This window comes from Diadema antillarum, unplaced genomic scaffold (genome assembly GCF_040938485.1).
Source record: "Diadema antillarum isolate AM-2024a unplaced genomic scaffold, OU_Dant_1.0 seq00001494_RagTag, whole genome shotgun sequence".
In the NCBI taxonomy this organism is placed as follows: domain Eukaryota; kingdom Metazoa; phylum Echinodermata; class Echinoidea; order Diadematoida; family Diadematidae; genus Diadema; species Diadema antillarum.
Window position 1 is genome coordinate 331,791 of NW_027272231.1, and position 24,957 is coordinate 356,747.

Consider the following 24,957-nt stretch of genomic DNA (forward strand, 5'->3'; position numbering starts at 1 on the left):
TGTGAATAAAATCTATTGAGGCACTGTCAGGCACAGGGCAATAAATGTGGAAAAGAAGTCTACTAATGAGGTACTGTATACGCTATAATTTTCGCGTACATAAATTTTCGCGAATTGCCGATGTCACACATTTTCGCGAGTGGTTAAATTCGCGATTGGGGGACCAGAGAAAATATGAAGTGGCAAAGAAAGTGTGAATTTTCAACTTACTAGCAAATAAGAATGATACTAGTTATACACTGTATATCAGTAGGCATAAAAGAAAGCATAACATAAAGACATTAATTTGCACATGTGGGACTACCAATCATCTTTCAATCAATACTGATAACTTGGTAATGTGTGTGAGGTAATTACTCACCTTTATGGGAAAGAAGATGTTTTTTTCGCCAATGAAACCCGATATCAAGAATGTTTTTCTTATTAATTGTAGATGTTTGAATGTGTAAATCTATATAGCTTGCGATTATGTGAAGATCGTCTGTGGATTGGTGTGTGGTTATAGTATGGGTGTGTGTTGTGTGTGGAAAGCTTGAATATGGTCTGCACAATGCTGTGTGTGTGTGTGTGTGTGTGTGTGTGACACATTCTGTATGTACATTATGACTGTGTGTGTGTGAAGATGGGGAATTCCCTACGTAGAAAGCCAATCACAGCATCAGATATCCTCACACTTGCTAAACGTCATGATGATGTCATGTATACGGCCGTCCCAACACAATTTTCTGCATGTATCAGTGCGCGCGCACACACACAATGATACACGTACAACATGCGGTGCTACATAGCTGTAGAGTGAACTGAAGAAAATATGTGTGTACAAGACAGTTTTTGGCGCATCGAGCTTTACAATCTCGGAACATGATAGCACAGGCGAAGTAAAGCTTTACCCAAAGACATTACAAATTGCTTTACCTCGCTATATCAGGTTTGATTGGCTATGTTTTTCTTTGTTTGGAAATCACACAATTTATCTCGTTATAGCAGTTATTTCGTTATAGCCGATCTCGCTATAAGAGTAACATTTTACATAGACTTGTGTGGAAGGAAATTTGGGACCGGGAAAATTTCCTCGTAATAACCGATATCTCGTTATAGCAGTGTTCGTTATACCGAGTTTCCCCTGTACTATTGTTGTTACAAAACATTTATAAGATTATTTGTTCATGGTGAAATACACTTTGTTTAGAAGCAAGCGAGAATGAGTGATTTGAATGTCTTGATATTAATTTGATTTTCGTGAAAGTGTATCCAAACTTGTTCTTTCATATGAAGTTTCATAGAAACCACAAAGTTTTATCCTTCTGTCAAAAAAAATATATGTTATATATAAACATATATTTCAAGCATGATTATTATTCACAAATGTGCTCTGAATTGTTATTTATCAAGTTTACAAGAGTGCTTCTTTTTGTAGAATTAGTAGGAATCGTCAGAGTGACTTATCCTTTTACAGTTTCTGTTGAAGTGTTGCTATGTGAGGAGTATGCCAGGGCATTTGTTTAAATGCTAGTTTTGATCTGCTACAGCACTGCAAACACAAAGTAATTTGATTAATGGGTGGTCAAAGGTAAAACTACCAACCAACTTGATACAGAAAAATAGTATGAAAAATGAAAGCTTCCTGTTGAGATTTTCCTGATGTTTCCGGAGTCATCAGTTGCAATAACAACAACTTTTTTGTTGTTTCTCATCCAAGGATTGGAAAGATTTTTTTTTTCTCTTTCATTATCTGTTGCTGTTTATTGCAGATTGGCTGCTGATGAGACCTTCCGGAATCGCCGTGCCAACAAAGGCAGGAGACAATACTCTGTAGAAACTCGGAGAAAACAATTATGCACACACTGACGCTCAGGGCGTCATCTATCGATACTTCAAGCGGAGCCTACAAAGGCAAGGTGGTGGCGGCTTACAGCCATTCCGGCAGCCAGCGAGTGATGGACACATTGATGAGTTGAAGTGAAGGTTTAGCGCTCTGACACACTCCCCCAATTGATTGGTGCTGCGGTGAAGAGGAAGTGGCGTCACAGTGGATAGCTGGGAAATGGAAAGTGTGCCGCTGTTATGTGGGCGTCCCCTGCCAGCGTTGTCGGAGTCCGTCCATTGTTGACAGTCATGAATGCAACTGATGCCATCTCCTTTGATCTGTGCTGTATTTCTGAATGATCACTGCGTGTGCAAGTCACCATGTAGATGAAAAGACACGACAGAAGCAATTCTATATCTTCTTTTCTTTTTCTTTTTTTCCTTTTTTGCCCCTTCCTGCTCGCTCTCAAATACAGATGGAATCTGTAGGGGAAGTGAGTTCAGGGTTATAATCTAGATGCGTTTCTTCTGGAGCACTAAGTCATCATGTTGCTCTTGCACGCATGCAACCAAGGGCCAGGATAAGAAACAGTGTCATATGCCCTCTTTCCTCTGGTTTGCATTATAGTAAGTCAACTATTTCAGAGACAAGTTGGTCTTTCAAGGAGTTTGTAAGTCAATAATTTTGAATCAAAACTCTCTCTAGGAGACAATTTTCTGTTCCCTGGCCCCACCATTACCACCACCACTACCACCATCTTTATCAGTGGCATCGGAAGTCCCGATCTGTCCTACTGAGTGAGCGCCAAGCCCAAGAGGCAGGACCATGGCGGGGGAGGCCAAGAGTCGTTCGCACTTCCACCGGAGCCTGCCGAACAGCCTGCAGGCCAATCTTGAAGACCTGCAGACGTACAGCGGGCAGTGCCTGACCGCCATGAACGCCATGTGCCAGGCCAGCAACCACCTGGCAGAGACCTTCGTTGCCATCTTCCACGACACGTCCCTGGCCGAGGCCGCCCTGCGCATGCAGGAGGTCAGCCAGGACCTCGGCTCGCGGACGCAGGACGCCAGCGCCCAGGTGGAGGATGATGTCGTTGCCATGGTGACCCGCATGCTGGGCAAGGGACCCAAGGAAAAGTCAGAGGATGTTGTGCAGGTGAGAGCCAGATCTTCCTTCCTTCCTTCCCCCCCCCCCCCCAATCTTACTCGGGTCATCAATTTGCAAAGCCATGTGGAAGAGCTCAGAGGAAGATTTGAGCCCTGAAGCAAGTTGCTGTTTTGATGACAGTGGTGTGAGAACGTAACAATAGCATGCAGTGAAAAGCATTATTAGAATCACTGTAAATCAGTGTAATTATATACTGTACCTATAGATATTAGCTGCGAGTCCTCATGCTTTTTTTTTCTTCTTGTTTTTTTAAATAGTGCTACTAATTCTCCCTTTTTTTTTCTTTTAGAGTAGTAGGAAATATTTTTTCCAACCCTCTGTTTAAAAACTTTGAAATATATTTTCTAAGACACAGGAAGGGCAGCACTGTATTACAAATTTCTTTTAAAAAAGACAGTTTTTGTTTGGAGAAATGCAAAACACAGATTGAGGACTAGCTAATACAATGTTAGCATTTGTTTGTCTGTCTGTATCTTTACAGAATAATTCAAAAAGCTGTGAATGGATTTGGATGAAACCTACATTGAAAGATGATAACACAAGGAACAGATTCTAGATTCAATTTTGGTAGTGATCCAGACTCCCATCTGGATCCAGGAATTTTTTTATTTGTATCATTTTTTGAAGGGTTTTCATCGGCAAATGGGTCCAATGGATTTCAATCTGTAAGTATTTGAGTTGTGCATATATCATGCACACTTAGTGCACACTTGAGGTGCAGCATACAGTATAGTAAAGCTGATGAGATCAGAAAACAGTGCCTAAATGTCATGAAATATCTTTAAAAAGAATAGAACCAATTAAATATTTCATTTCTCCCTCCTTAAGTGCGTATTATATGCAGTTTATTATAAATGCATTATCTATCATATCTTCATGTACACTATGCTTCATGTACACTGTAGACTATGAGCTGTATTCTGTGTGAATTGAGGTATAAAACATGTTACAACTTTATAGAAATATTCTTCATACAAATCAAATACTAAAATGGTGACATTGATGAGTACACCATGTCACAAGACCCAAAGACACATACAACTGTACTAGTACACTGAGATTATGTAAAATTTTGTGTGATAAACACTTGAATGCCGTTTATATCGTCCAGTGATAAGGATCAGCATTTATTCCCAAATGAGCTTATTTAAACTTGTGTAAAAGTAGTGCTGAATATAATAGTGTCGTGATATCTCTAGCAGAACACAGACTTTGTAAATCCTGTTGGTCTTCTTTTCAGTGTCTTCCTCTCTGTTCTTGTTCCATCATGTCTTGCACCATTCTGCCTCATTTTCTTCATAACTCTTGTCGTTCCTTAAAAGTATCCCATGCCGTCTTCAAAGCACAATTTTGCTTCTCAAATCTTCTCTTACTTAATCATGAATATACGGTACGCGACACATCCTCCGTCCTAAAGTGCTGGAGACTAATCAAGAGCGTGCGTTCTCGTTTTCCGGCGACCCCGATGTTTCTGCCGGGCCATCAATATGCCGCGATAGACCCGTGCCCCGGCCTCATATCAAGCCCCTTTGTTAATCGCTCGCAATGGATGCTGACACTGCCAGTTTCCTTGAGGGAGAAGTAGATCTAGATCTCTTTCCATACTTGCTGTTCATTAGAGATGGGTTGTCAGGCACACGGGATCTTTTGTTGTTATTGTGGTTATTATAGTCATCATGTATTGTGAATATGTGTGTATTTGTGTATGTGTGCGTGTGTGTGTGTTCATATATCTTTTGACAAATGAAAGGGATGGGAAGTCGTATGTGTGCCAAGTAGTTCAAAGTCAAACCGCTTCTTCTTCTTCTTCTTTATTTCTTGTGCACTTCATTTCCGCAAGGTTCATTCCTTACGATGAATAGTGACAATGACAGGAAAAACTGAATGGGTGAATGCAGTGTCGCACAAATGCAAGCATCAAGCTCAAGGGCAGATGTGGCTGATGAAGTATTGGATACTTTCCACAGAGAAAAATATCTTTCATATATTTGATACTGCTTTTTTTTTTCGTCCTATGAGTAGCAGTGATGCTGGAAAGTAGCAGGATTTGTTCATACGCAAAAAAAAAAAAGATAAAGAAAATCATGTACAGGTAAAACCAGTTGCAAATGGTAGCACACAAGACTGTTTAGAGGTTCCATTTTCAAGAATGCCCATATGCAATGCATATTGGTGATGTTCAGGTGAATGGTATCATTAGACAAATACAATTTTTTTTTTTTTTTTTTTTTGCAGACAGATGTGATGTGTTTGTTATCAGAAATAAAAATACCTCAAAATAGATTTTGTTCTTTTGGATGGATGGGTCTGTAATATGAAGAATCATCTTGACATTCAAGATACTATAGTATAAAAAAAATACATACACACACACACACACACACACATACATAATGCTTCCTGAAGCTACAGTATGTGTGTAGATGTATACTTTGATGGAGTAAATTTCTTGTTTTTGTTTGTTTTGTTTTGTTTTTTAATGTCATACGTCAGAGAGGTTAGTTGCCTCCATGGATTATTTTGGTGCTCTATTTCAAATTATATTGTATCTTGCAGAATGGCTTAATTTCCAGTTCAGCAAGTAATGTGCTGATCAATCAACTACCACAAAGTTTTCTTTCTATATTTGGTATATTTTGCAATTGTACTATTTTGTGAATTTGGACCTGTACAACAATATCACTAGTGGTTGATTTTTGCAACGATTGCAAATTGATGGAATTAGAAAGAAGTGTCATGAACTTTTTAGAAAACAAGTTGGAGTGCTTTTCTTGTTTCTTTTTGTTTGGTTGTTTTTTCTTTTTTTGTGGGGGGTGGAGGAGAGGGTGGAGAGGTGCATGCCTTTTAACAGTTGCTGTTTATGCATAGAAGATGAAAATATTCAATTACAGCTGTAATTTGCCAGTGAAATGAAATGGAGCATTGATAGGCAACTTTCAGAGGATCATGAATCCAATAAGCTCCCTTTAGCACAATGCAGCAAACATGAGTTATATCCCATAGTAGTCCAAGTGCCCAGTCATTGCCGGACTTTTATGGACCAAACTTAAACTGGAGCCAGTCTGGTGTGAAGCACCACATGTTAAATGTCAATTCATGTGTGTAAAGTCAATAAACCAAGCTTACTGCCCTTATTTGTGTTTGAATACAAAGTTCAACTTATCCTTTAAACTTTGCATCAGATCCACAGACATTCAGCAGTTTATGTAGATGTGTAACATATTCTGAGCACAGTTTTGCCAAGAACTTCTGATTTTTGCTTTCGGGTGACCTCAATGAGGACCAGTGCACATTCTTTGAAAGTTCGCAATTTCCGGAGGCTGCAACAGCCCTGCTTACATGAGCGGGACCCTCACCCCAATTAAGAGGGCCAGCTTTGCAGTGTGACTCTTAGCCAGGCTTGCAAGTGTTTGAAAGCCCTAATCAGAGGTGTTGGATTATGTTGTGAACGAGTGCAAACTGTTGTGAATATTCATGAAGGCAAACCCCAACTTGCGGCACGGATGATTGACAGGATTGACTTGCATGGTAGGCGGATGAAGGAGCGTTTAGAGTGGGAGGAATAATCGGTCATGTACAAGAGTAATTCCCCATGAATGTTAATGCAGAGATGAAAATCCGGGACCAAAGCAAACCAGGTCTTGATGCATTTGATAGGCCTGCGTTTTGATTTGCGACTGCAAAATCAAATTGCAAATGGTGATTAATGCGGGTCTGATTTTGACTGACAGCCAAGCCGCCTTTGATTGGATTTGATTGTTGATTGATTTCATTACATGCAGTCAGTTGCAATTTGTTTTTTGGAGAGAAGTAATAGAAAATACCTAGTGCATGTACCCATTTCCAAATACCCAGGCTTAAGGATTTATCCAGGGGCTGTGTCATCATTTCCCCGCTCAGGGTCAGGCTCCATGGTGATTGTAAATGTGAGAAATTCAGAGTAAGCCCAGTCTTAACCCTTTAACACCTAAATCACTCATTTTGGAGCCCCTTTGCAAAATGATAGAATTTTAGAACTGCCTAAGATTGCCTATAATACGTGTGCATTTGTGTTTGTGTGTTTGGCAGGGAGGGGGATGTTGGCATAAAAGTGAAAATTATATATACCATATTTTCTTAGTGCCTGATATCATCCGCTAGTGTGATATTAAACTAAGTACTTCCTTCAGTGAGTAGAAGTTGCCATAAGGCCTATTAGCATTAACACAGGCTGAATGAGTACAATTCAAATTATGCTTTTCTTTCCACTCCTTTTTGCACATACACAGGCAAAAGATATTGTGACCCAAATCGCACCAGTTTGAGCAGGCCAAATGGCGCATATGTGTGGGTCTCAGGAGTTCAACCTGACTGTCCCCAAGTGTCCAACATGCACTTTGCATTAAAGAATATGAAATAGTGTTAACATTTTGCACATTGCTCTTCCATTCTCCGCACTGCAAGTAATTGCCTCTATTCAGGATGGAAAAAAAAACAAAAACATGAATGTTTTGGAATTGTCACTCTTAAAGTGGTCCACTGATCCCGATTCAAATGTCACTACTAGTCACTGTTATTATGTCTCTACACACACACACACACACACATGCACACACACACACACAAAGCAATTTCAGCGATTCAAATGGCAACACAAATAATCATGACTATTGATGTGCTGTGAGAACAGGCCCTTTTTGGTTGTTTAAGGCTTTAAACTTGCTGACTGTCTATAAAAAACCTATAGTGTTATCTTCATCAGATATGAATGTGTCTTTCAAATGTCCTACATTTGATTTACATGTAGATCATCGTTAGTTTGGTCTGCTTGCAAGAATATCATCCTTTATTTTTACCCCTCCTGACCATGTTTGCAATTTTTTCACCGACAATAGGTGCAACTTTCAAAAACTGTAACAAACTGGCAATTACTTCCAAAACATGTGTACGGAGCATATATTGAGTAATACTCTCAGTAAAATATGAGATATTTGCAAAATAATGTGTATTCCTTCAGAATGCCAGAAACTAGCTTGTAGTCTTTTTACTTGTTTTTATACCAATAAAGTTTATAGAGCCTTCAATTATTTCCCATGTAATGATGCCTTCTGCATTCTGTATGTTTCATATTCATTCTTGTTTAAAAGCGGCCTGTTTCTCACAAGTGTGACATCACCTTTAGGTCATTAAAGGTACTGTAACTTACCACTGGGAGCAGTGATTTAAAACATGTTCGAGTTATCACATTTAATGCATATTAATATAGGTCAGTTGTATCACAAAACATCCTACCATCCAAAAATTTTGCAATAAAGCCTAAAATATATTACAGGAGATACCACAATTTTTCTCAACAAACCATAACTGTAGATGGTTTAGTCTAGAAACCATTTATATAACTATTGTTCACATTTTGTACTTCAAAACTTAACATTGATTATACTGATTGACATTTTTACATCGGTTCTTTCCATCCCTAACTCACATTTTAGAACTATTTTGAAGCTGTAAAACGTGATTTTGTTTCATCTGCAAGTGGCAAATAATGCTTTTAATGTATTGATTGCATTCAATTAAAGAAAGCCCCACCTGTGTACTTCTATTTCCTCAATAGTTTGTCTAATAGTAATAGTGTCCATTTCACATACAGTCTTTACAGTTTGTATCAAAGATCACATGTATGCACGTACGTCTAGTGCCATGATTTGATGCAGATTGTCAGAGGCTAAAAAGTAGATTCATCAGAAATGAATAATTACCTGTACCTGCCAACTGTTACAGCTTGAATTCTGTGTGCTTGTAAGCCACGCTGTACATGATTAGGATTCTCTATTGTCTTCTTTCACTTTCTATAGCCCCTCGAGGCAAGTAGGCTTCATACCGTAAAAGTGGAAATTTTTTCTCGCGACTCATTTTTTGCGCTCAGCAGAATGAGATGAACTCTGCGGACTGTCACAATGTACAATGGAGTGAGTACGGTACTTCAAAAAGCTCACCCACTGCCTTGGCTGTTGAGGGCTTTGGCAACATACAACTACAACTGTATACTTGCTGTTATACATTTATAAGGTAACTGGTCCGCATTATGCACTGTGGGACTAGTGAACATGAATAAAACCACAAATTACCAAATTTGAAAGCAAAACAATAAGCAAAAAATTTGTGCATTTTTTGCACTAATTTCATGTTGCACAAAATGTGTGATTTTTATGTCCACAGAGCAAAAATTTGCCTGGGTTACTATGCAATGCAGAACCATGCCAGTGTATTCAAAGTTGGCAAATATATCTTTTATATAGCTCGAATGCTGAATGATTAAATGATACTTTTTGCTTAATCAAAAACCAGGACCCTTGGTTTTATGCAAAGGTTTATTACACTTGATTTCTTGCAAGATAAGCATGAGTGCTTTTGAAGTTGCCCTTATTTTTGTACAATTTTACAAAACCCCATATTATATTATGGCTATATGTACCTGTATAATGCTTCTGTTCATGTGAAAAAGATATTCAAGCCTCTTTCTGATGAGTCATTCATAGACAACAGTTCAGCTCTGGTTTGAATTTACATTTAACAGACAATACCATAACAGTATAAAGTGCATGAGAATCAATTACTCTAGCCAGTTTGATTGAGGAAGTACTGAGGAATGACTTGTGAATTATTGTTTGATATTGCGCAACCTTTGAGCTCGAGTCGCTGATCTGAGGAGTATCTGTTTCCTATTCCAGTCATAACAATGTGTGATTGACAAAAAACAAAGACAAGGCTGTAATGCCCTACCCATTAAGAATTCACTTGACCTGTAGATAGATATGAGACAGTACAATAAAGATAACATTTATGATTTGGATAAGATAGACATGTATTTGAGTAAAAGATGACTAGGTAATGTTAACCATGAGTCATGGCCGATGAGCAGCCATGGGTGCTGGACATACACCACTCACAAACTTGTCACTGGTGAGCTGTTTGATGAACCTGTGCGGCTGTGTCCAAAGATAAGGTCTCCCATCCGATATCTTCTTCTTTAATCCAATTTACAGTGTTGCGTGGGGGGAACAGGGGTGTGGGAGGAGTACAAAAGGTCAAACGGTCATGGATGTTTTCATATTTCTGCAGCATGTCCATCTGCAGATTCAGCATGTTTGTGAGATGTGCATTTGTGGTCATTTGAGCCAGTTGCTGAAACTAGTTATTCTGGACATCTGCCCATTCCCTGATCAGAATCTGGATAGCCTGCTAAGTCATCTACCTGACCCTTTTTGCAACTGAATAAACAAGCACGGAGGGGATATTACATTTATGTGTGATACCAAGAAAAATAAAAGACAAATGTTAAAGACATTGTACTCATCAGGGCAAATGTCAGATTTCTTTAATATCAACACTAATGTGACACTCTTGTGTTGAACAGGAAGTTGTCATTCCACTTGTGATACGTGCTGAGTTCATAAAATGATGAGGCAAAATTACATGCATTACCTACAAATGTAAATATCTAGAGATGTACACTGTACCTCTCTCATGCTGTGTGTTTGTATAGTACAAAATGCAGTTTGCATAATTTCTCTAAATTTGTCCCTTGTAGAGTCGTATAGGTCTATTCAGTATGTAATATGCATGGTTACCAGACAGAAAAGCTCATTGCAGGTGAGGAAATAAACATCTGTCATTAGTAGGGAATCAAAATGGTATTTTGGAAGTTATGCAAACAATGAAGCACATTGAACAAGAGCCAATAGTCGCCTTCACACAGACAAAATAGCGGGATAATGAGGGTAAATCTTAACACCAAGATGTTTGTGCCCACTCAGACGGACAGAAATTTCCTGCTATAGTAACTGATCGCAATGATTTATCAACCAAACTGCACATGCCTGAAATCTACCGAAATGGTGACCCTTGCCTCTGTGTTGGTGCGTTGTTCAATTATGCATGTTTTAAATGACTGGATGAAAAGATCTTTACATTTTTGCTCCAGCGTTCACACACGTACCGCAGTGCAAATTATCTTGATATTTCTGAAATAATCTCTAGATTTCTTTGAATTTGGATTGCAGTGCTGATTGTGCTATGTAATGAGATTTTGTGTCTACGCTGGCAAAAATCTTGAGATGTAGATTGAGATGCAAATCTTGAGATTTACATCCCGCTACAGTTCGTCCTCGATTATCCGCCCATGTCGGGACCAGTGCTCATCCGGATAAGCGAACTGGCTGGATATGGGAGACACAATGTTAAAGGTGCATGGTCCCCGTGTTTTTAGTCAAATGCATACGCGGGCGCACAGCGCAAGTTATCTATAGAGACCTATAGATGCTATCGACTCCTCTTTGGCGCTTACGCTGTGGCCCACTTCCCCGAGTCCGAAGAAGTCCGATCCACTGTAGTCAGTGGTCCGATCACAGTTCGGCTCATGATTCGGCTCAGGGGGATGACAGCTTTAGCAAATTTCTTTTGTGATGTCATAATAAGAAGCACATATATGCACGCACACTGGCATTACTACAGACTGCTTGATGCGCAGAGAAGACAACGAAGGCAATGTTACTTAGCAACACCTACGCGCTTTACTCTTGATGACAGCTCAACTTCGGCTATCTTCGTATCAATGCTGATGGTGATCGGCAGTATCATCAACAGCGCCCTCTACACTACCGGGACTATGCACCTTTAATGTATAACTGCCGTCCAAGCTGCCGTCCCAGTGCACTGGCAGCTAGGCAGGTAGGGTACCCCGCAAAACTGCGCCGTGATTTACAGAGAAGTTTTCCATCCATGTTCTTATGGTGAATTTATAGATCATGACTGCTTACTTCTACGCAACGGCGTAGCCAGGATTTCATCTTAGGGGGGGCGGTTAGTCTGCGAGGGAGCGAAGCGACCGAGCCCGAGCGAGGGGGGGAGGGTGTGGGAGGGGGGTGTCCCCCCCTCCCACGGTAAGAACTTTTTGCATTTGGATGTTGTAAATGGTGCAATTTGATGTATGTTTTTGCGCGTTTTATCGACGTGAAACAGTCCCACTTGTTTATGGTGGCAGTTCATTTTGATGTAGATTATTATTGAACAATTTGCCTATAAAATGGTATATATTTTAGATTCACTTCTTATATTAATTCTTTTTACTGAATATCATGAACGCGACTGAACCTGAGCGAGCGGAGCGAGCGAGGGGGTAGGGGAGGGTGTGGGAGGGTGTGGGAGGGGGGTGTCCCCCCTCCCACAGTAAGAACTTTTTGCATTTTGATGTTGCAAATGGTGCAGTTTGATGCATGATTTTGCGCGTTTTATCGACGTGAAACAGTCCCACTTGTTTAAGGTTGCAGTATATTTTAGTGTAGATTATTATTGAACAATTTGCCTATAAAATGGTATAATTTTAGATACACTTCTTGTATCAATTCTTTTCACTGAATATCATGAACGCGACTAAACCCAAGCGAGCGGAGCGAGCGAGGGGGTAGGGGAGGGTGTGGGAGGGGGGTGTCCCCCCTCCCACGGTGAGAACTTTTTGCATTTTGATGTTGCAAATGGTGCAATTTGATACATGTTTTTGCGCGTTTTATCGACGTGAAACAGTCCCACTTGTTTAAGGTAGCAGTATATTTTAGTGTAGATTATTATTGAACAATTTGCCTATAAAATGGTATAATTCAAATACACTTCTTGTATCAATTCTTTTCATTGAATATCATGAACACGACTGAACCCGAGCGAGGGGGTAGGGGAGGGTGTGGGAGGGGGGTGTCCCCCCTCCCACGGTGAGAACTTTTTGCATTTTGATGTTGCAAATGGTGCAATTTGATGCATGTTTTTGCGTGTTTTAACGAGTTGAAACAGTCCCACTTGTTTAAGGTTGCAGTATATTTTAGTGTAGATTATTATTGAACAATTTGCCTATAAAATGGTATAATTTAGATACACTTCTTGTATCAATTCTTTTCACTGAATATCATGAACGCGACTAAACCCGAGCGAGCGGAGCGAGCGAGGGGGTAGGGGAGGGTGTGGGAGGAAGGTGTCCCCCCTCCCACGGTGAGAACTTTTTGCATTTTGATGTTGCAAATGGTGCAATTTGATGCATGTTTTTGCGTGTTTTAACGAGTTGAAACAGTCCTACTTGTTTAAGGTTGCAGTATATTTTAGTGTAGATTATTATTGAACAATTTGCCTATAAAATGGTATAATATGAATACACTAGTCTTCTTGTACTAATTCTTACACTGAGTATCATGAACGCTGTCTGTTCAGCAATCAAACAGAAAAAGCATGCACACGAGGGTGTAGATAGGGGCATATCCCCTCCCACACGAAGGTGATTTTGCGTTTTCAGACCTGAAATTCAGCGATCTGGTGCAAATCTTTGGTGCGATACTTTTTCATCGAAGTGTTAAAATCACGGAATTTAGCTCTTATTCCGAATGTGCACCATCTGTGCGTATGTATAAAGTCTAGTGAGGTAGAGCTTAGGGGAAGGGGGATTCCTCTTCCCGCTCGCGGAGCTTTTGCGTTTTTAGAATTGAAATAAAGCGATCTGGGTATAGCCACAGGAGAAGGCGTGGGCGAGTGTTAACTCCACCCTTCCCTTCCCATGGAGCTTTTATCTTTTTAAGGTTGAAATTGAGATATCTCGTATACGCATATTTGATGGAATCAACATTTGGGAAATCACCACAAAAAAAAAGAAAACACCTGATTGGGGGGGGGGGGCTGAGGGAGGAAAGGGTCGATTAAAAGGGGAAATTCCCCTTATACATGAGGGAACCTTCAGTTTTCGGAATATAAGTGATAAGTCTTGTGCACTCAGAATTATTCAGAATTTTTTGTAAATCTAAAAAGTGTACTTAGCTAGGGAAAGAGGCACAGAGGGGGAGGGTTTGGGAGGGGGATACCCCCTCCCAAGCACGAGAGATTTTGCATATTTTGAATTGAAATTCAACGATCTGGTGCACACTTTGAATGAAATGTATGTGCATGCATACAGTATACACGCATTTTTTTTTCCGCCTCCCAAATCCCCGGTCCAAATCTTAGGGGGGGCGACCGCCCCCATCGCCCCCCCCCCCCCCCTGGCTACGCCAGTGTTTCTACGATGATAATGTGGTGTGAATTTATGTTAGTTCTGTCGGGAATTTTGTAGGTAAATCGTGTGAGTTTTGTTTTGTACGTCGGTATGAATCCCACTGATGAATATTGATTGAAAGGTATTAGGTTGCCAGTCATGTAATTGTACGTTAGACTTTAGCCTTTGTTCGAGTGGATTATAAACATTGTACGTGTAATTGCTCTAGATAGATGTCAGCATGTGGCACTTAGTAACTGTTTCACGCAGGGCCACGTTTAAAAAAAGATTGCTGAATTTTAGCCAAACTGAAAAATTGGTAAAACAATAAATCTTGGAAGAGGGAATGGCAAGTACTACTACTACAGTACACTGTAGAATGGGGACTGTGGTCCACTGTTAGCTATTGAAAGATGTGACCCACAACACCAACAACAGCCAAAAGCTAATATTGATTCTGATGTTTCTGCATAGAGTTGTATTTACAGAGTTTTTATGTGTAGAGTCAAAATTTCATCAGCCAGTTGCCAAAGATCATGGTCAAATTCTGCAGTGATCAGTCAACACTACAAATGTGCTCAGCTGTACTGTTGTCCATGCAGTATTCCAGAACAATCACAAACTGAATTTGTAGCAGCTCGTGGAAAGGTCAAGGGGTCAGAAGTCCAGGTCATACTCTGAAGTTTCCCTCCGTTTAAAGGGTGTGTACAATGTACAGTTCTGGTTGAGGTGAGGATTTAGCTTTTAACATTTTGCAAGATATTCAGAAACCACTCTATGAGATGTCAAAGAGCATGCAATTCTAAGGGGTATCAAAAGTTTATTTGATGAAAATCAGTTTTGAAATGGCTGAGATATCCAAAAACAAGGTGAAACAAAGAGATCCTGGCCTGTCGCCTTTTATTATTATCACTTTTTGGGATATCTCAGTCATTTGAAAACCAATTTTCGTCAAATAAACGTTGAATCCTTCTTAAAATTACATGCTCTTTCATATTTCATAAGAGGTTTCTCATTTAAGCCTTTGTATGCTCTGAGTGCCGATTGGCTCAGAAAAGCCTGCAGAATTGTACACACCGTCCAAAGTCCCTGACACGTACAGTAAGGGGGTATCAGAAGATCTAATGACAAGTTCAGCTGTTTGCTTTAAATATGCATACAATGTGCAGGTACACATGTATTAAAGTATCCTGACTTTCATGAGGAAGAGCCAAGTATTGAGCTTGTGTATTGCAATAACAACTGAGACAAGTTACCAATACTTATTGGGTTAGCATTTTATAGTCTGTAGTTTGCCATGTAATGTTGAAGCTTTCACACAATTTGTGAAGTGTGGAGCAGGCCCCAGTATCAAATAGAAATTTATGCAAATATTGCATATTATAAAATGGGTTCAAGAATGTAGCCAATAGGAAGCGCTGAAATGAGACACACCTCCTTCCTTTACTTCAGTACAATTGCACTGCCTGTAATCCTATGGTAGATTGCCGATCGTCTTTGCGCGCGGCGGCTCCTTTGATGAATTGCATGCATACGCACTGTCAATCCTGTAAACAACTTCTAGTTCGGGCTGCCGGCCGGCCGGCCTGTCTTCCCTTGTGCATAACATGTGTGGCGTACGTACGTATACTCTACTATACGTACACTTTGTACAGTACAGTAGACCAAGCATTATGGGACCAGACGCGTACATGGAGTCACTTTGAAGAGCAAATCCAACGATTTAGCAGGTTAATTCTCACGCCGTTTTCAGAGTATGTTGTCTAGTAGGCCTATATGAGGAGTCTATATCAAGTCTTTAAGGTAAAGGGTGCATATTCTATGTAAAATAAGTAAGTTTTCATGCGGGAACTTAAGTGTCCGGAAACCCAACCCCCCATTATACTTATACTGTATGTGCGGGACTTCCGCGAGTGCGACGTGCGTAAATGTTTGGGACAAACATCTTCGGACGTCTTGACCCACAAAGGTACGTGAAAAACGCTGAAAAATGATGTTAGTTTTCGAATTTTCGACCCATTTTATAAAACAAATGATGCACAGGATTATTTCGTGGCGTTAGTGGAGGCGTAGCTCACTCTCGGGTATTTACAATGTAGTGCAACATGTTTCACAATTGTAAATACCCTCGAGTGCACCACGCCTACACTAACACACTCTATCCTGTGCATCATTTGTATACTAGATTTTGTCTACAGTAGGAATTGACAGCTATTATAAAATGGGTTCAAGAACGTAGCCAATAGGAAACGCTGAAATGAGTCATGTGGGCTTTGATTACTTTAGTACCATTGCACTGCAGTACCAGTGCGCACTCAATCAGTTGTTACAAGTGCGTCGCGCGCTACTATACGCGTTGTCAATCCTGTAAACAACTTCTAGTTCGGGCTGCCGGCCAGCCTTTCTTGTGTGCATAACATATTATGTGGTGTACGTATACAGTACTCTTATACGTACAGTACTTACATGTGCGGGATTTCCGAGTGCGACGTGCTTGACTCGACTCTCTCGAGCGAGTGCTACATGTAGCTGACTGGTATTGACCCACAAAGGTACGTGAAAAATGCTGTTAGTTTTCGACCCATTTTATAAAACAAATGATACACAGGATTATTTCGTGGCGTTAGTGAGATCTCGAGTGTGCTACGCCTCCACTAACGCACTCTATCCTGTGCATCATTTGTATAGCAACATGTTTGCAGTAAAATGAAAAACTTAAAAAGTCCATCAAATCTTAACTTACTGTACAGTTGTCAAAAATTACAAGTTTATAAAATTAACAGGATTCCACAACATGGAAGCCTGTAGTATGTCCAAATAACAACAAGAACGAACACACAGACAAATAGATGAACCACTGTGCAACTTCAATTGATGTGAACTTTTCATTGCATTTGATTTCTCAGTTTGCGTAAAAACAACCCAATGAATGTGGAGGACATTGTTTAATATGCAGTGAATAATTGAATATAGTATGACAGGGTAACATAGTAACTTTAATGGCAATCCCCTTCCAGATTGTACTCTAATGAAAAAAAAAAGAGAAAGAATAAACAGCAACTTTTAGTGATAGCTGAGATGAACATACAGTACTCTGTACAAGTGTTTGGGTAGATGGTATCTGTTTAAAAACATGTCATGCTGAGACAAATGTGATAATATTTTACATTTGTGGTACAGCTGTACATGTGAAAATGCTTGGTGGGTATCTCAGAATGCCCAATGTGGTCACATCTGCAGCTCTGTATTGAAAGGCTTCATCTGCCAAGATGTGCCCCTGATTGTGATGTTCTGTGCCCCATTTTATATTTACCCTTTCCAAGAAGATGTTATGTGAAAGTACATTGTAATTCATGTTCATAATCATCTCTGTCAGATAGAGGAAATCAGCCATGACATGTACTTCATCAAATTCACAGGAAAAACTATATGCACACGTACTGTGACACGTAGACCTACATGTAGGCCGACATACACAACTTTGTGCATACGCCCAGAAACCTGGACGTAAAATACAAACATAAAAATATACATTCCATACATGCACATACACACATCATTATTGTATACTTTGTATTATAAGTACACATATACGCTCATTATCATGCACACTATATGCTAAAGATACTGGTGGGCAATTCCGCAGTTACAGGTGGACACGACATGGATAAAAGAAATGTGCTTCTTTGTCTTACTCTGTAATTTAGGTATCAACTAATGCCATGGATGTTCACCAATCATTAAAGGTCTTTCAAATTCAGTAGATTTTATTTTTCGTATCTATATGGTTTTGCGAGATCTAAAACCATCATTTAAAATGTACATATGGGACTGGGGACATTGAAATTCACTTAAATGCGAATTACAGTGGGTTCCTGTAAAAAATTTTCTTCAAAGTTTTGCGAAGGGGTAAAAGATGAATACAGTTAAATACTCCAGAAGTCATGTGACATTTTGTCAATTACAAAAGGGTGAAATGACCTGTGGAATTACTCCAGACAAACGTAATGTTACTAATTGTAGCATTACTAACCTTGCTTTTGAGGGTCTAGCTAATAAATCATCGGTCAAACTGCTAAAAATATTTGCGTGATCATTTGTCATGATGCAATAATTGAAATTAATGCAGCACTTTGAAGTAACTTGAATTTTTGCACACTTTTTGTTACAACCCATTGATTTCTTTGTTGTGTCCTTTTTTCGTAACGTTACTAAGCAGCCCTTCTAGTTGCCATAGCAATTCTAATATTCATTGGATTGTATTCATTCTTTTCTATATCATAAACCTGGGAAGGATGAACATGTTTGTAACATGATTTTGAGTTGAAATGAATAAATGGTGATTTAGTAGTAAAAATTAGTATCTGAATTTGTTTAACTGTAACGTTACTAACCGCGGAATTGCCTGTGTACATTATCTTTACTGTATATTCATTGTATACATATTGTACAGTGTATTACACATTAAACATGCTTATTTTATTGCTGTCCCCATTGAAATGTAAAAGGCAAGTAAAGGTATCCACACAAATGTCACCACATATGTATTTGGTATTCTACTTAATATGATCAAGCTTTATCATTGCTCAGATTTTAACTGAGCTTCTACGTGAGTATCAATGCTATTTTGCAAAGCAACCATTTTTGTTATTGTTTTCTTTTGTCTTTGCTTATATGTGAAGAGACTTGGGATTGCTGGACAGAATACCTGTACCCTGAAAACTGCCAGAATGCATGATATATGTACTGCACTCCATATTACAGAAGTGGGTTTTATTCACGTGCCTGCCTGTAATCCAACGCGTGCCTTTTATTAAAATCCAATTTTCAAACGTATCATGCGATGGAGGTGGCGCAGTACCAAGCCATTCGAGGCACTAATACCCAAAGAAATTAGCATTCTGCCTTTTTATCCCTCGCCAGATGCTGATTTACAAGGATTTTCGTCTGAGTCTTCTTCCTCTTTTTTTTTTTCCACATCCCCCCTGGTGTTCCAGGCAATTTTCTTGAGAATGTATGTTACGCATCTTTTACCTTACAGGTTGGAAGAAAAAAAAAAGGGGTGACTACGGAGTTGAAGGTACATACCTGTATTGTGTCAGGAAAATGCTACTGGAGAACAGAGGAACAAGGAATGGGATTTGACCATCTTGAGAATACTTATATATTGAATTGAAAAGGAAAAGAATATATATGACTGATTGTCTAGAATGCTCGGTCCAAGGAGCTACAATAGCTGCAGGCTGTTTGGTATTAAGCAGGAGCATATTTTGTCCTATCAAGTTTTAGCATCATCATTGCAATGTACTTGTACATGAGTTGTAGTATCAAATTGAAATCAATTCCTTGGTCATTTCGTAAGCTGTGATCCACTGAGGACATCGATTCTTATGATTCTCATTTCTCACTTCTGGTATTTGTAGATAAAATGAAAACAAACAGCTTACCTGTACAGTACATGTTCGTAGCTGCAGTGTGAATCTGATATGAAAGCTTTGCATGCACAAGCATACAGTGTATGAACCTTCGTGGTGATGCAGACAATGCTGTAAAAAAGTCAGCGTTCAGAATCCGTGATGTACCTTTTTTATATAATTTATCAATAACATTTCTTGTGGCTACCTGAAAGGTCAACATGTACCATATCTGATAGTTTCATGAAATTTCAAAGGCAATTTTTGAAGAAGAGTAGATAATTTCATCTGAAAAATGTGCCAACCATGGGTTTTATTTCATTCCAGCTGCCACCTTATATCATGATGTCCGACTATGAGAATATCTGATTTAAAGACAAGATAAAACACAAGACAAAACACAACTTTAAAATATTGTGTGTGTAGTACACATATTATTTCTGGAGTAGATTCTCCCTTTCAAAAATGTTCAAATAGTGCATGGGAGGGGGGAGGGGATGGGAGGGGGTGGGGGGTAAAGACGGTCCATTTGGATACATGTCTGTAGATTTTGGTTTCACACCAGACTACTGTGGGTTCACAGGAGAGACTCCCTCAGTCGGACTCATCGGAAATTCTTGCTGCTTCTCAGCCCAAATCCAGGGAATTCTTCTGTATTTAAGGACAAAAGTCATCTACCTTTGGACGTAAATTTTCTACAACTTTGCGCAACTTGGCATCTTTCATGCATCAGTCAGTGTTTGAATGTGTGGCTACCATGGTGCCTTGAGAACTCCTGTAATTTAAACTTGACTGGACATGATTTTGTCTGATTGTATGTGTTGTTTGCCAGGTCTGTTGCTCTGTATTGCTTGCGTTAAATTGAGACAATTATGTAACATCTATAGACCATAACTCGGCAAATCCATGTTGTTGTCTTCCATCAACAGCACTCGTGATTATTAGTAAAAAACCTTCAGGCAAAGAAGGAAAAATGTAGCGTGTGAACATTTTCGTATGTGGGTGTTGGTCAGAAAGTCAAATGTCGATTCGTGACATCCCTGACCTACATATCCAGCATACAGTGAAGAGGCCATGTTTACTCTCAATACTGCAATACAGTGTAACATGGGATTGTTGGAAAAGCAGTTTAAACCTGTTTACCTGTGTAGTTAAAGGGATGATGTTGTATTGGTGGAGATTAGGATTGGGCTTTGAACTTCCTACGAGATACCGAGAAACCACTTATGAAATAATGCAGAGCATACCATTCCAAAGGTGTATCTTCATCAGCCCCAAGTGCGCTATTCTGAGGTTATGAAACTAGCCCGATGTAAAAAATAGCGCGCTGTTTCTGTGGTGAAGGCGCAAATAGGAAAAATATCCCAACAAATCTTAGGCTAGTTCGTGAATTAAGCGCGCTAATTTGTGAACTAGCGCACTATTTAAGAGTGCGTCTCAATCAGCCCGAAATTTTCTCGATCCCTCCACGCTTCTGATTAGCCAGCTGGCTGTGGGAAATTATTGGTAAAGCACATAAACAAGCTAGTGACTGTGTACATACATGTACACGCACGGTGTATTCAAGGGTCACATGTGCGTACTAGGCCTACAGTTGTTGACATCTTCTTAAAACTCTGTACCGTAGATGCTGGCATTTTCATCCTTGTTTGTACTTCTTCTGGTCCACTCTACCTGAGCTGAAGATTCTTGCAGATTGTGTGTATTTACGACGCGTTTAAACTCTGCAAATCGTAAATTTCATAAGATGTCTCACTGGTCAGAAGAAAGAGTACCTTAGCATTATCAATATCCCTTTGGGGAGTACGGTGTAGGAGATTTTGCACGGGGAAATCCACTTTCGAACTGCGAGCTATAAGCAGAGTAATGATGCAAAGTACGCATGCATCAAATTTCAGGCTAATTTCCCCAAGCGGGCTGTGCAAGCTGATGGAGACGCACATTCGCTGTATCGGGCTATTTTCCCAGACCGCAAAATATCCCGCTAGTTCGAACTTTGGGCTGATGAAGACACGCCTTAAAAGAGGAATTCAAAGTTTACAGTATATGATGAAAATCGGTTGTGGAATGGCTGAGACATCCGGAAAAAAAGTAAATCAAAGCAATGCTGATAAAAGGTGGGTCCCACCTTTTATTAGGATCGCTCTGTTTTTGATATCTCAGCCTTTTCAAAACCAACTTGCACCAAATAAACATTGAATCCCTCTTGGAGTTACAAGCTCTTTCATATTTCATAAGAGATTTGTCATTATCTCGCCAGAAAATGTTAGAAACCTGGAGTTATGTCTCAACCAAAACTATACGATCCCTTTAATATGGTGTAGCAAGGTGAATCGTCAACCTCCAAGTGTCTTTACCTCCATATGTGTCGATATGACTTCAACTGAACATTTAACTCTTGTGCCTTCTTCGCCCACTAAACTACATGTATTTCTGGACTGCGATGCTTGAGTGATGTCCCTAAAATAACACATTGTTGTTTTGTCTGTCTGAACATAGATGGTGGTGTCTGGAAAAAAAAAAATTATGAGCAGTCTATCTGTGCTCAAGTGCTACCTATTTTTATTTCCAGAATATGTGTAACAATCCTGTAGGTCACTGCTACAAACCCTCTTAACTTACATCATGCATGTTGGATTAGTTAATGTAACTTGCCAGCATCTACTCACTGTCCAAGGATAGTCAACATTTCTCCAGAGGCAGTGACAGCCCCCTTACAAGCTCAGAATGTCAGCATTCTGTGGTAAACATCACACATGACCTTGCCAGTTTGCACTTTGTGAAGTTTCAAATCGACTTCCCCTTTTTGTCCATTGTACAAGTGTCAACATGTGAAATACAACTTTAATAGCTGATAGCCTCACTTTCAGACTTTGTATTCACCTAAAATAGTTTAGAAAGTGATATTATTCCCTTCTCTTTCATTCACATTTTTCTTTCTCTCCCTCTCTTGCTTATAGTAACAAGATGGAAATTCATTTCATGCATTTGTTATTTTAATGTAAATGCAAATGCAGCAAAATATAGCAAATAATAGGGCCTACCTTTCCTGTACCTTTAATGAAGTGCTCAGCAGTTATTGGCTTTAGAAAATCTGAAAACAATGCATCACCAGTGCATTGTATTGTCAGAAGAGCTCGCACAGGATGATATCTGCACCTGTGATGAAACAACTAATTGTGACCCTGCCCTTGGTTGCATCATTATGAAATCAGTAGGTAAAAGGAGAATGAAACCCAAATTTATTTGTTAATTGAGTGAAAGCAACAATGAATAGAACACATTAGTGAAGTTTGAGGAAAATCAGACAATCTGTTAAGAATCTTTTAAGAATCTGTTAAGGTTAAGAATCTTTAAAGTTTTGGTGAAGCCATTGCTGAATGAGAAGACTACTACACTTAGTGACATCACATACAAATACAATGATTTTAAAAAAGAATACCAAGAGAGTTCCACATGTTTGTTTGTTGTTGTTTTTTTAATGAAAAGCACAAATTCCCTGAACTTGTTACTGACATATATATGAAAGATAATACTGCAAAAGTGGATATTTTCGCTTGACTAATTTTCATGCGCTTGGCCAGGTGAGAAGAGTTTCGCGTGTTTTTAGTTCCGCGGAATCAAGACATCACGCACAGGAACAAATGGCAAGCAAAAATATTCGCGTGCTTTTATTTCCGCGCTAGTTTCTGATTGGGCGAAATGCGCGAAAATTTCAACATCGCAAAAATTTCCACTTTTACAGTATTCTTCCCCCTGTTTTTATAACTGTAGAGTCCAGTCAAATGCTCTTTCATTATGTTAGAAAAGTGAATCTTTGTCAGTACATGACTTAAAAAAAAAGTAACAGTATTCTCATCCATCAATAGCTGCACCAAAAACTTTCAAATCCATAACTTTTGAACAGTTTGTCCAATTTTCCTCAAACATTGCTGATGTGTTCTACTAATATTGCTGCATTCCCTCAACTCACACCATAATCTCCTTTTAATACAATGCCTTTTCCATACCATTTGTGAAATGCTGGTGCAGCGATTATTGGCTAAACTCTGAAAACAATGCAACCACAGTCCATCGTACTTAAAGGGCAAGTTCACCTTCATAAACATGTGGGCTGAATGAATGCAGCAATATTAGTAGAACACATCAGTGAGAGTTTGAGGAAAATCGGACAATCTGTGCAAACGTTATGCATTTTTGGGACCCAGGGGAGGGGGGTGGGGAGGGGTTCTAATGGGGCCTAAATTGTACATTTTCATTTTCTTCTTGAGAACCCCATTACCCATTTTCACCAAACTTGGCAGGTAGCATCCCTAGGGGGTTAGGAACTCAATTTGTTAAAATGGGCACCATGCCCCACCCAGGGGGCCCCCAGGGGGCCCAAACGCCCCAAACTTAAGGAATCTGTAAAAATCTTCTTCTCCAGAACCAGAAGTGATAGAGCTAAGTTAATACTATGAGTTTGTACATTGATAACTGTAGTTTCAAGTTTGTTCATGGCAGAATCAGGGGTGCCCCCCTTGGGACCCAGGGGAGGGGGGTGAGGAGGGGTCCTAATGGGGCCTAAATTGTACATTTTTATCTTCTTCTTGAGAACCCCATGACCCATTTTCACCAAACTTGGCAGGTAGCATCCCTAGGGAGTTAGGATTTCAATTTCTTAAAATGGGCACCATTCCCCACCCAGGGGGCCCCCAGGGGGGCCCCAAACCCCCAAAATGAAGGAATCTTTAAAAATCTTCTCTAGAATCAGAAGTTATAGAGGTAAGATAATACTATGAGTGAGTACATTAATGACTGTATTTTCAAGTTTGTTCATAGGAGATCAAGGGGTGCCCCTCTTGGGGGCAGGGGGGGGGGGGGTGGTTGGGAAGGTCCAAATGGGGACCTGAATTGTACATTTTCATCTTCTTCCTGAAAACCTCATGGTGTATTTTCATCAAACTTGGCAGGTAGCATCCCTAGGGGGTCAGGATCTCAATTTATAAAAATGGGCACCATGCCCCACCCAGAGGGCCCCAGGGGGCCCCAATCCCCCCCCCCCAAATTAAGGAATCTTAAAAAATTTGGGCCCTTATTGTACAGTTTCATCTTCTACTTGAGAATGCCTGGTCAAATTTTGGTAGAGCTGTGAATAATTTAGATTAGTGACTGCGTGAAAGGTGAACTTGCGATACTCAGGTGAGCGCTAGACCCGTTTAAGTGTCTGCTCACTCAAGGCTGGATGAGAAGTCTACTATAGCTTGTGATGTCACAATGCGTACAACGATATAAAGAAAGAATAAAGAAAATTCAACATATTTTCACTTTTCTAGCATAACAAAAAAACACTTAACTTCTCTCTTTCAGAAGGCAGGGGGAATAATATTACCCTTGACATATGTCAGTAACATGTTGAAGAAATGCGTACTTTATTCAAAAAGTGAAGTTTTGTGAAATTCTCCTTTAATTTTCTTTGTCGTTGCACGCACATGACATCATACACTGTAGTAGTCTTCTCATCCAGCAGTGACTGTGCAGATACT

General features: G+C 39.7%; 1 pseudogene; it reads left to right on the forward strand.

Moving 5' to 3' along the window:
• Positions 1-1,756: 1,756 nt before the first annotated feature.
• Positions 1,757-24,957, forward strand: part of LOC139710024 (uncharacterized) — a 52,654-nt pseudogene continuing 29,453 nt past the window's right edge.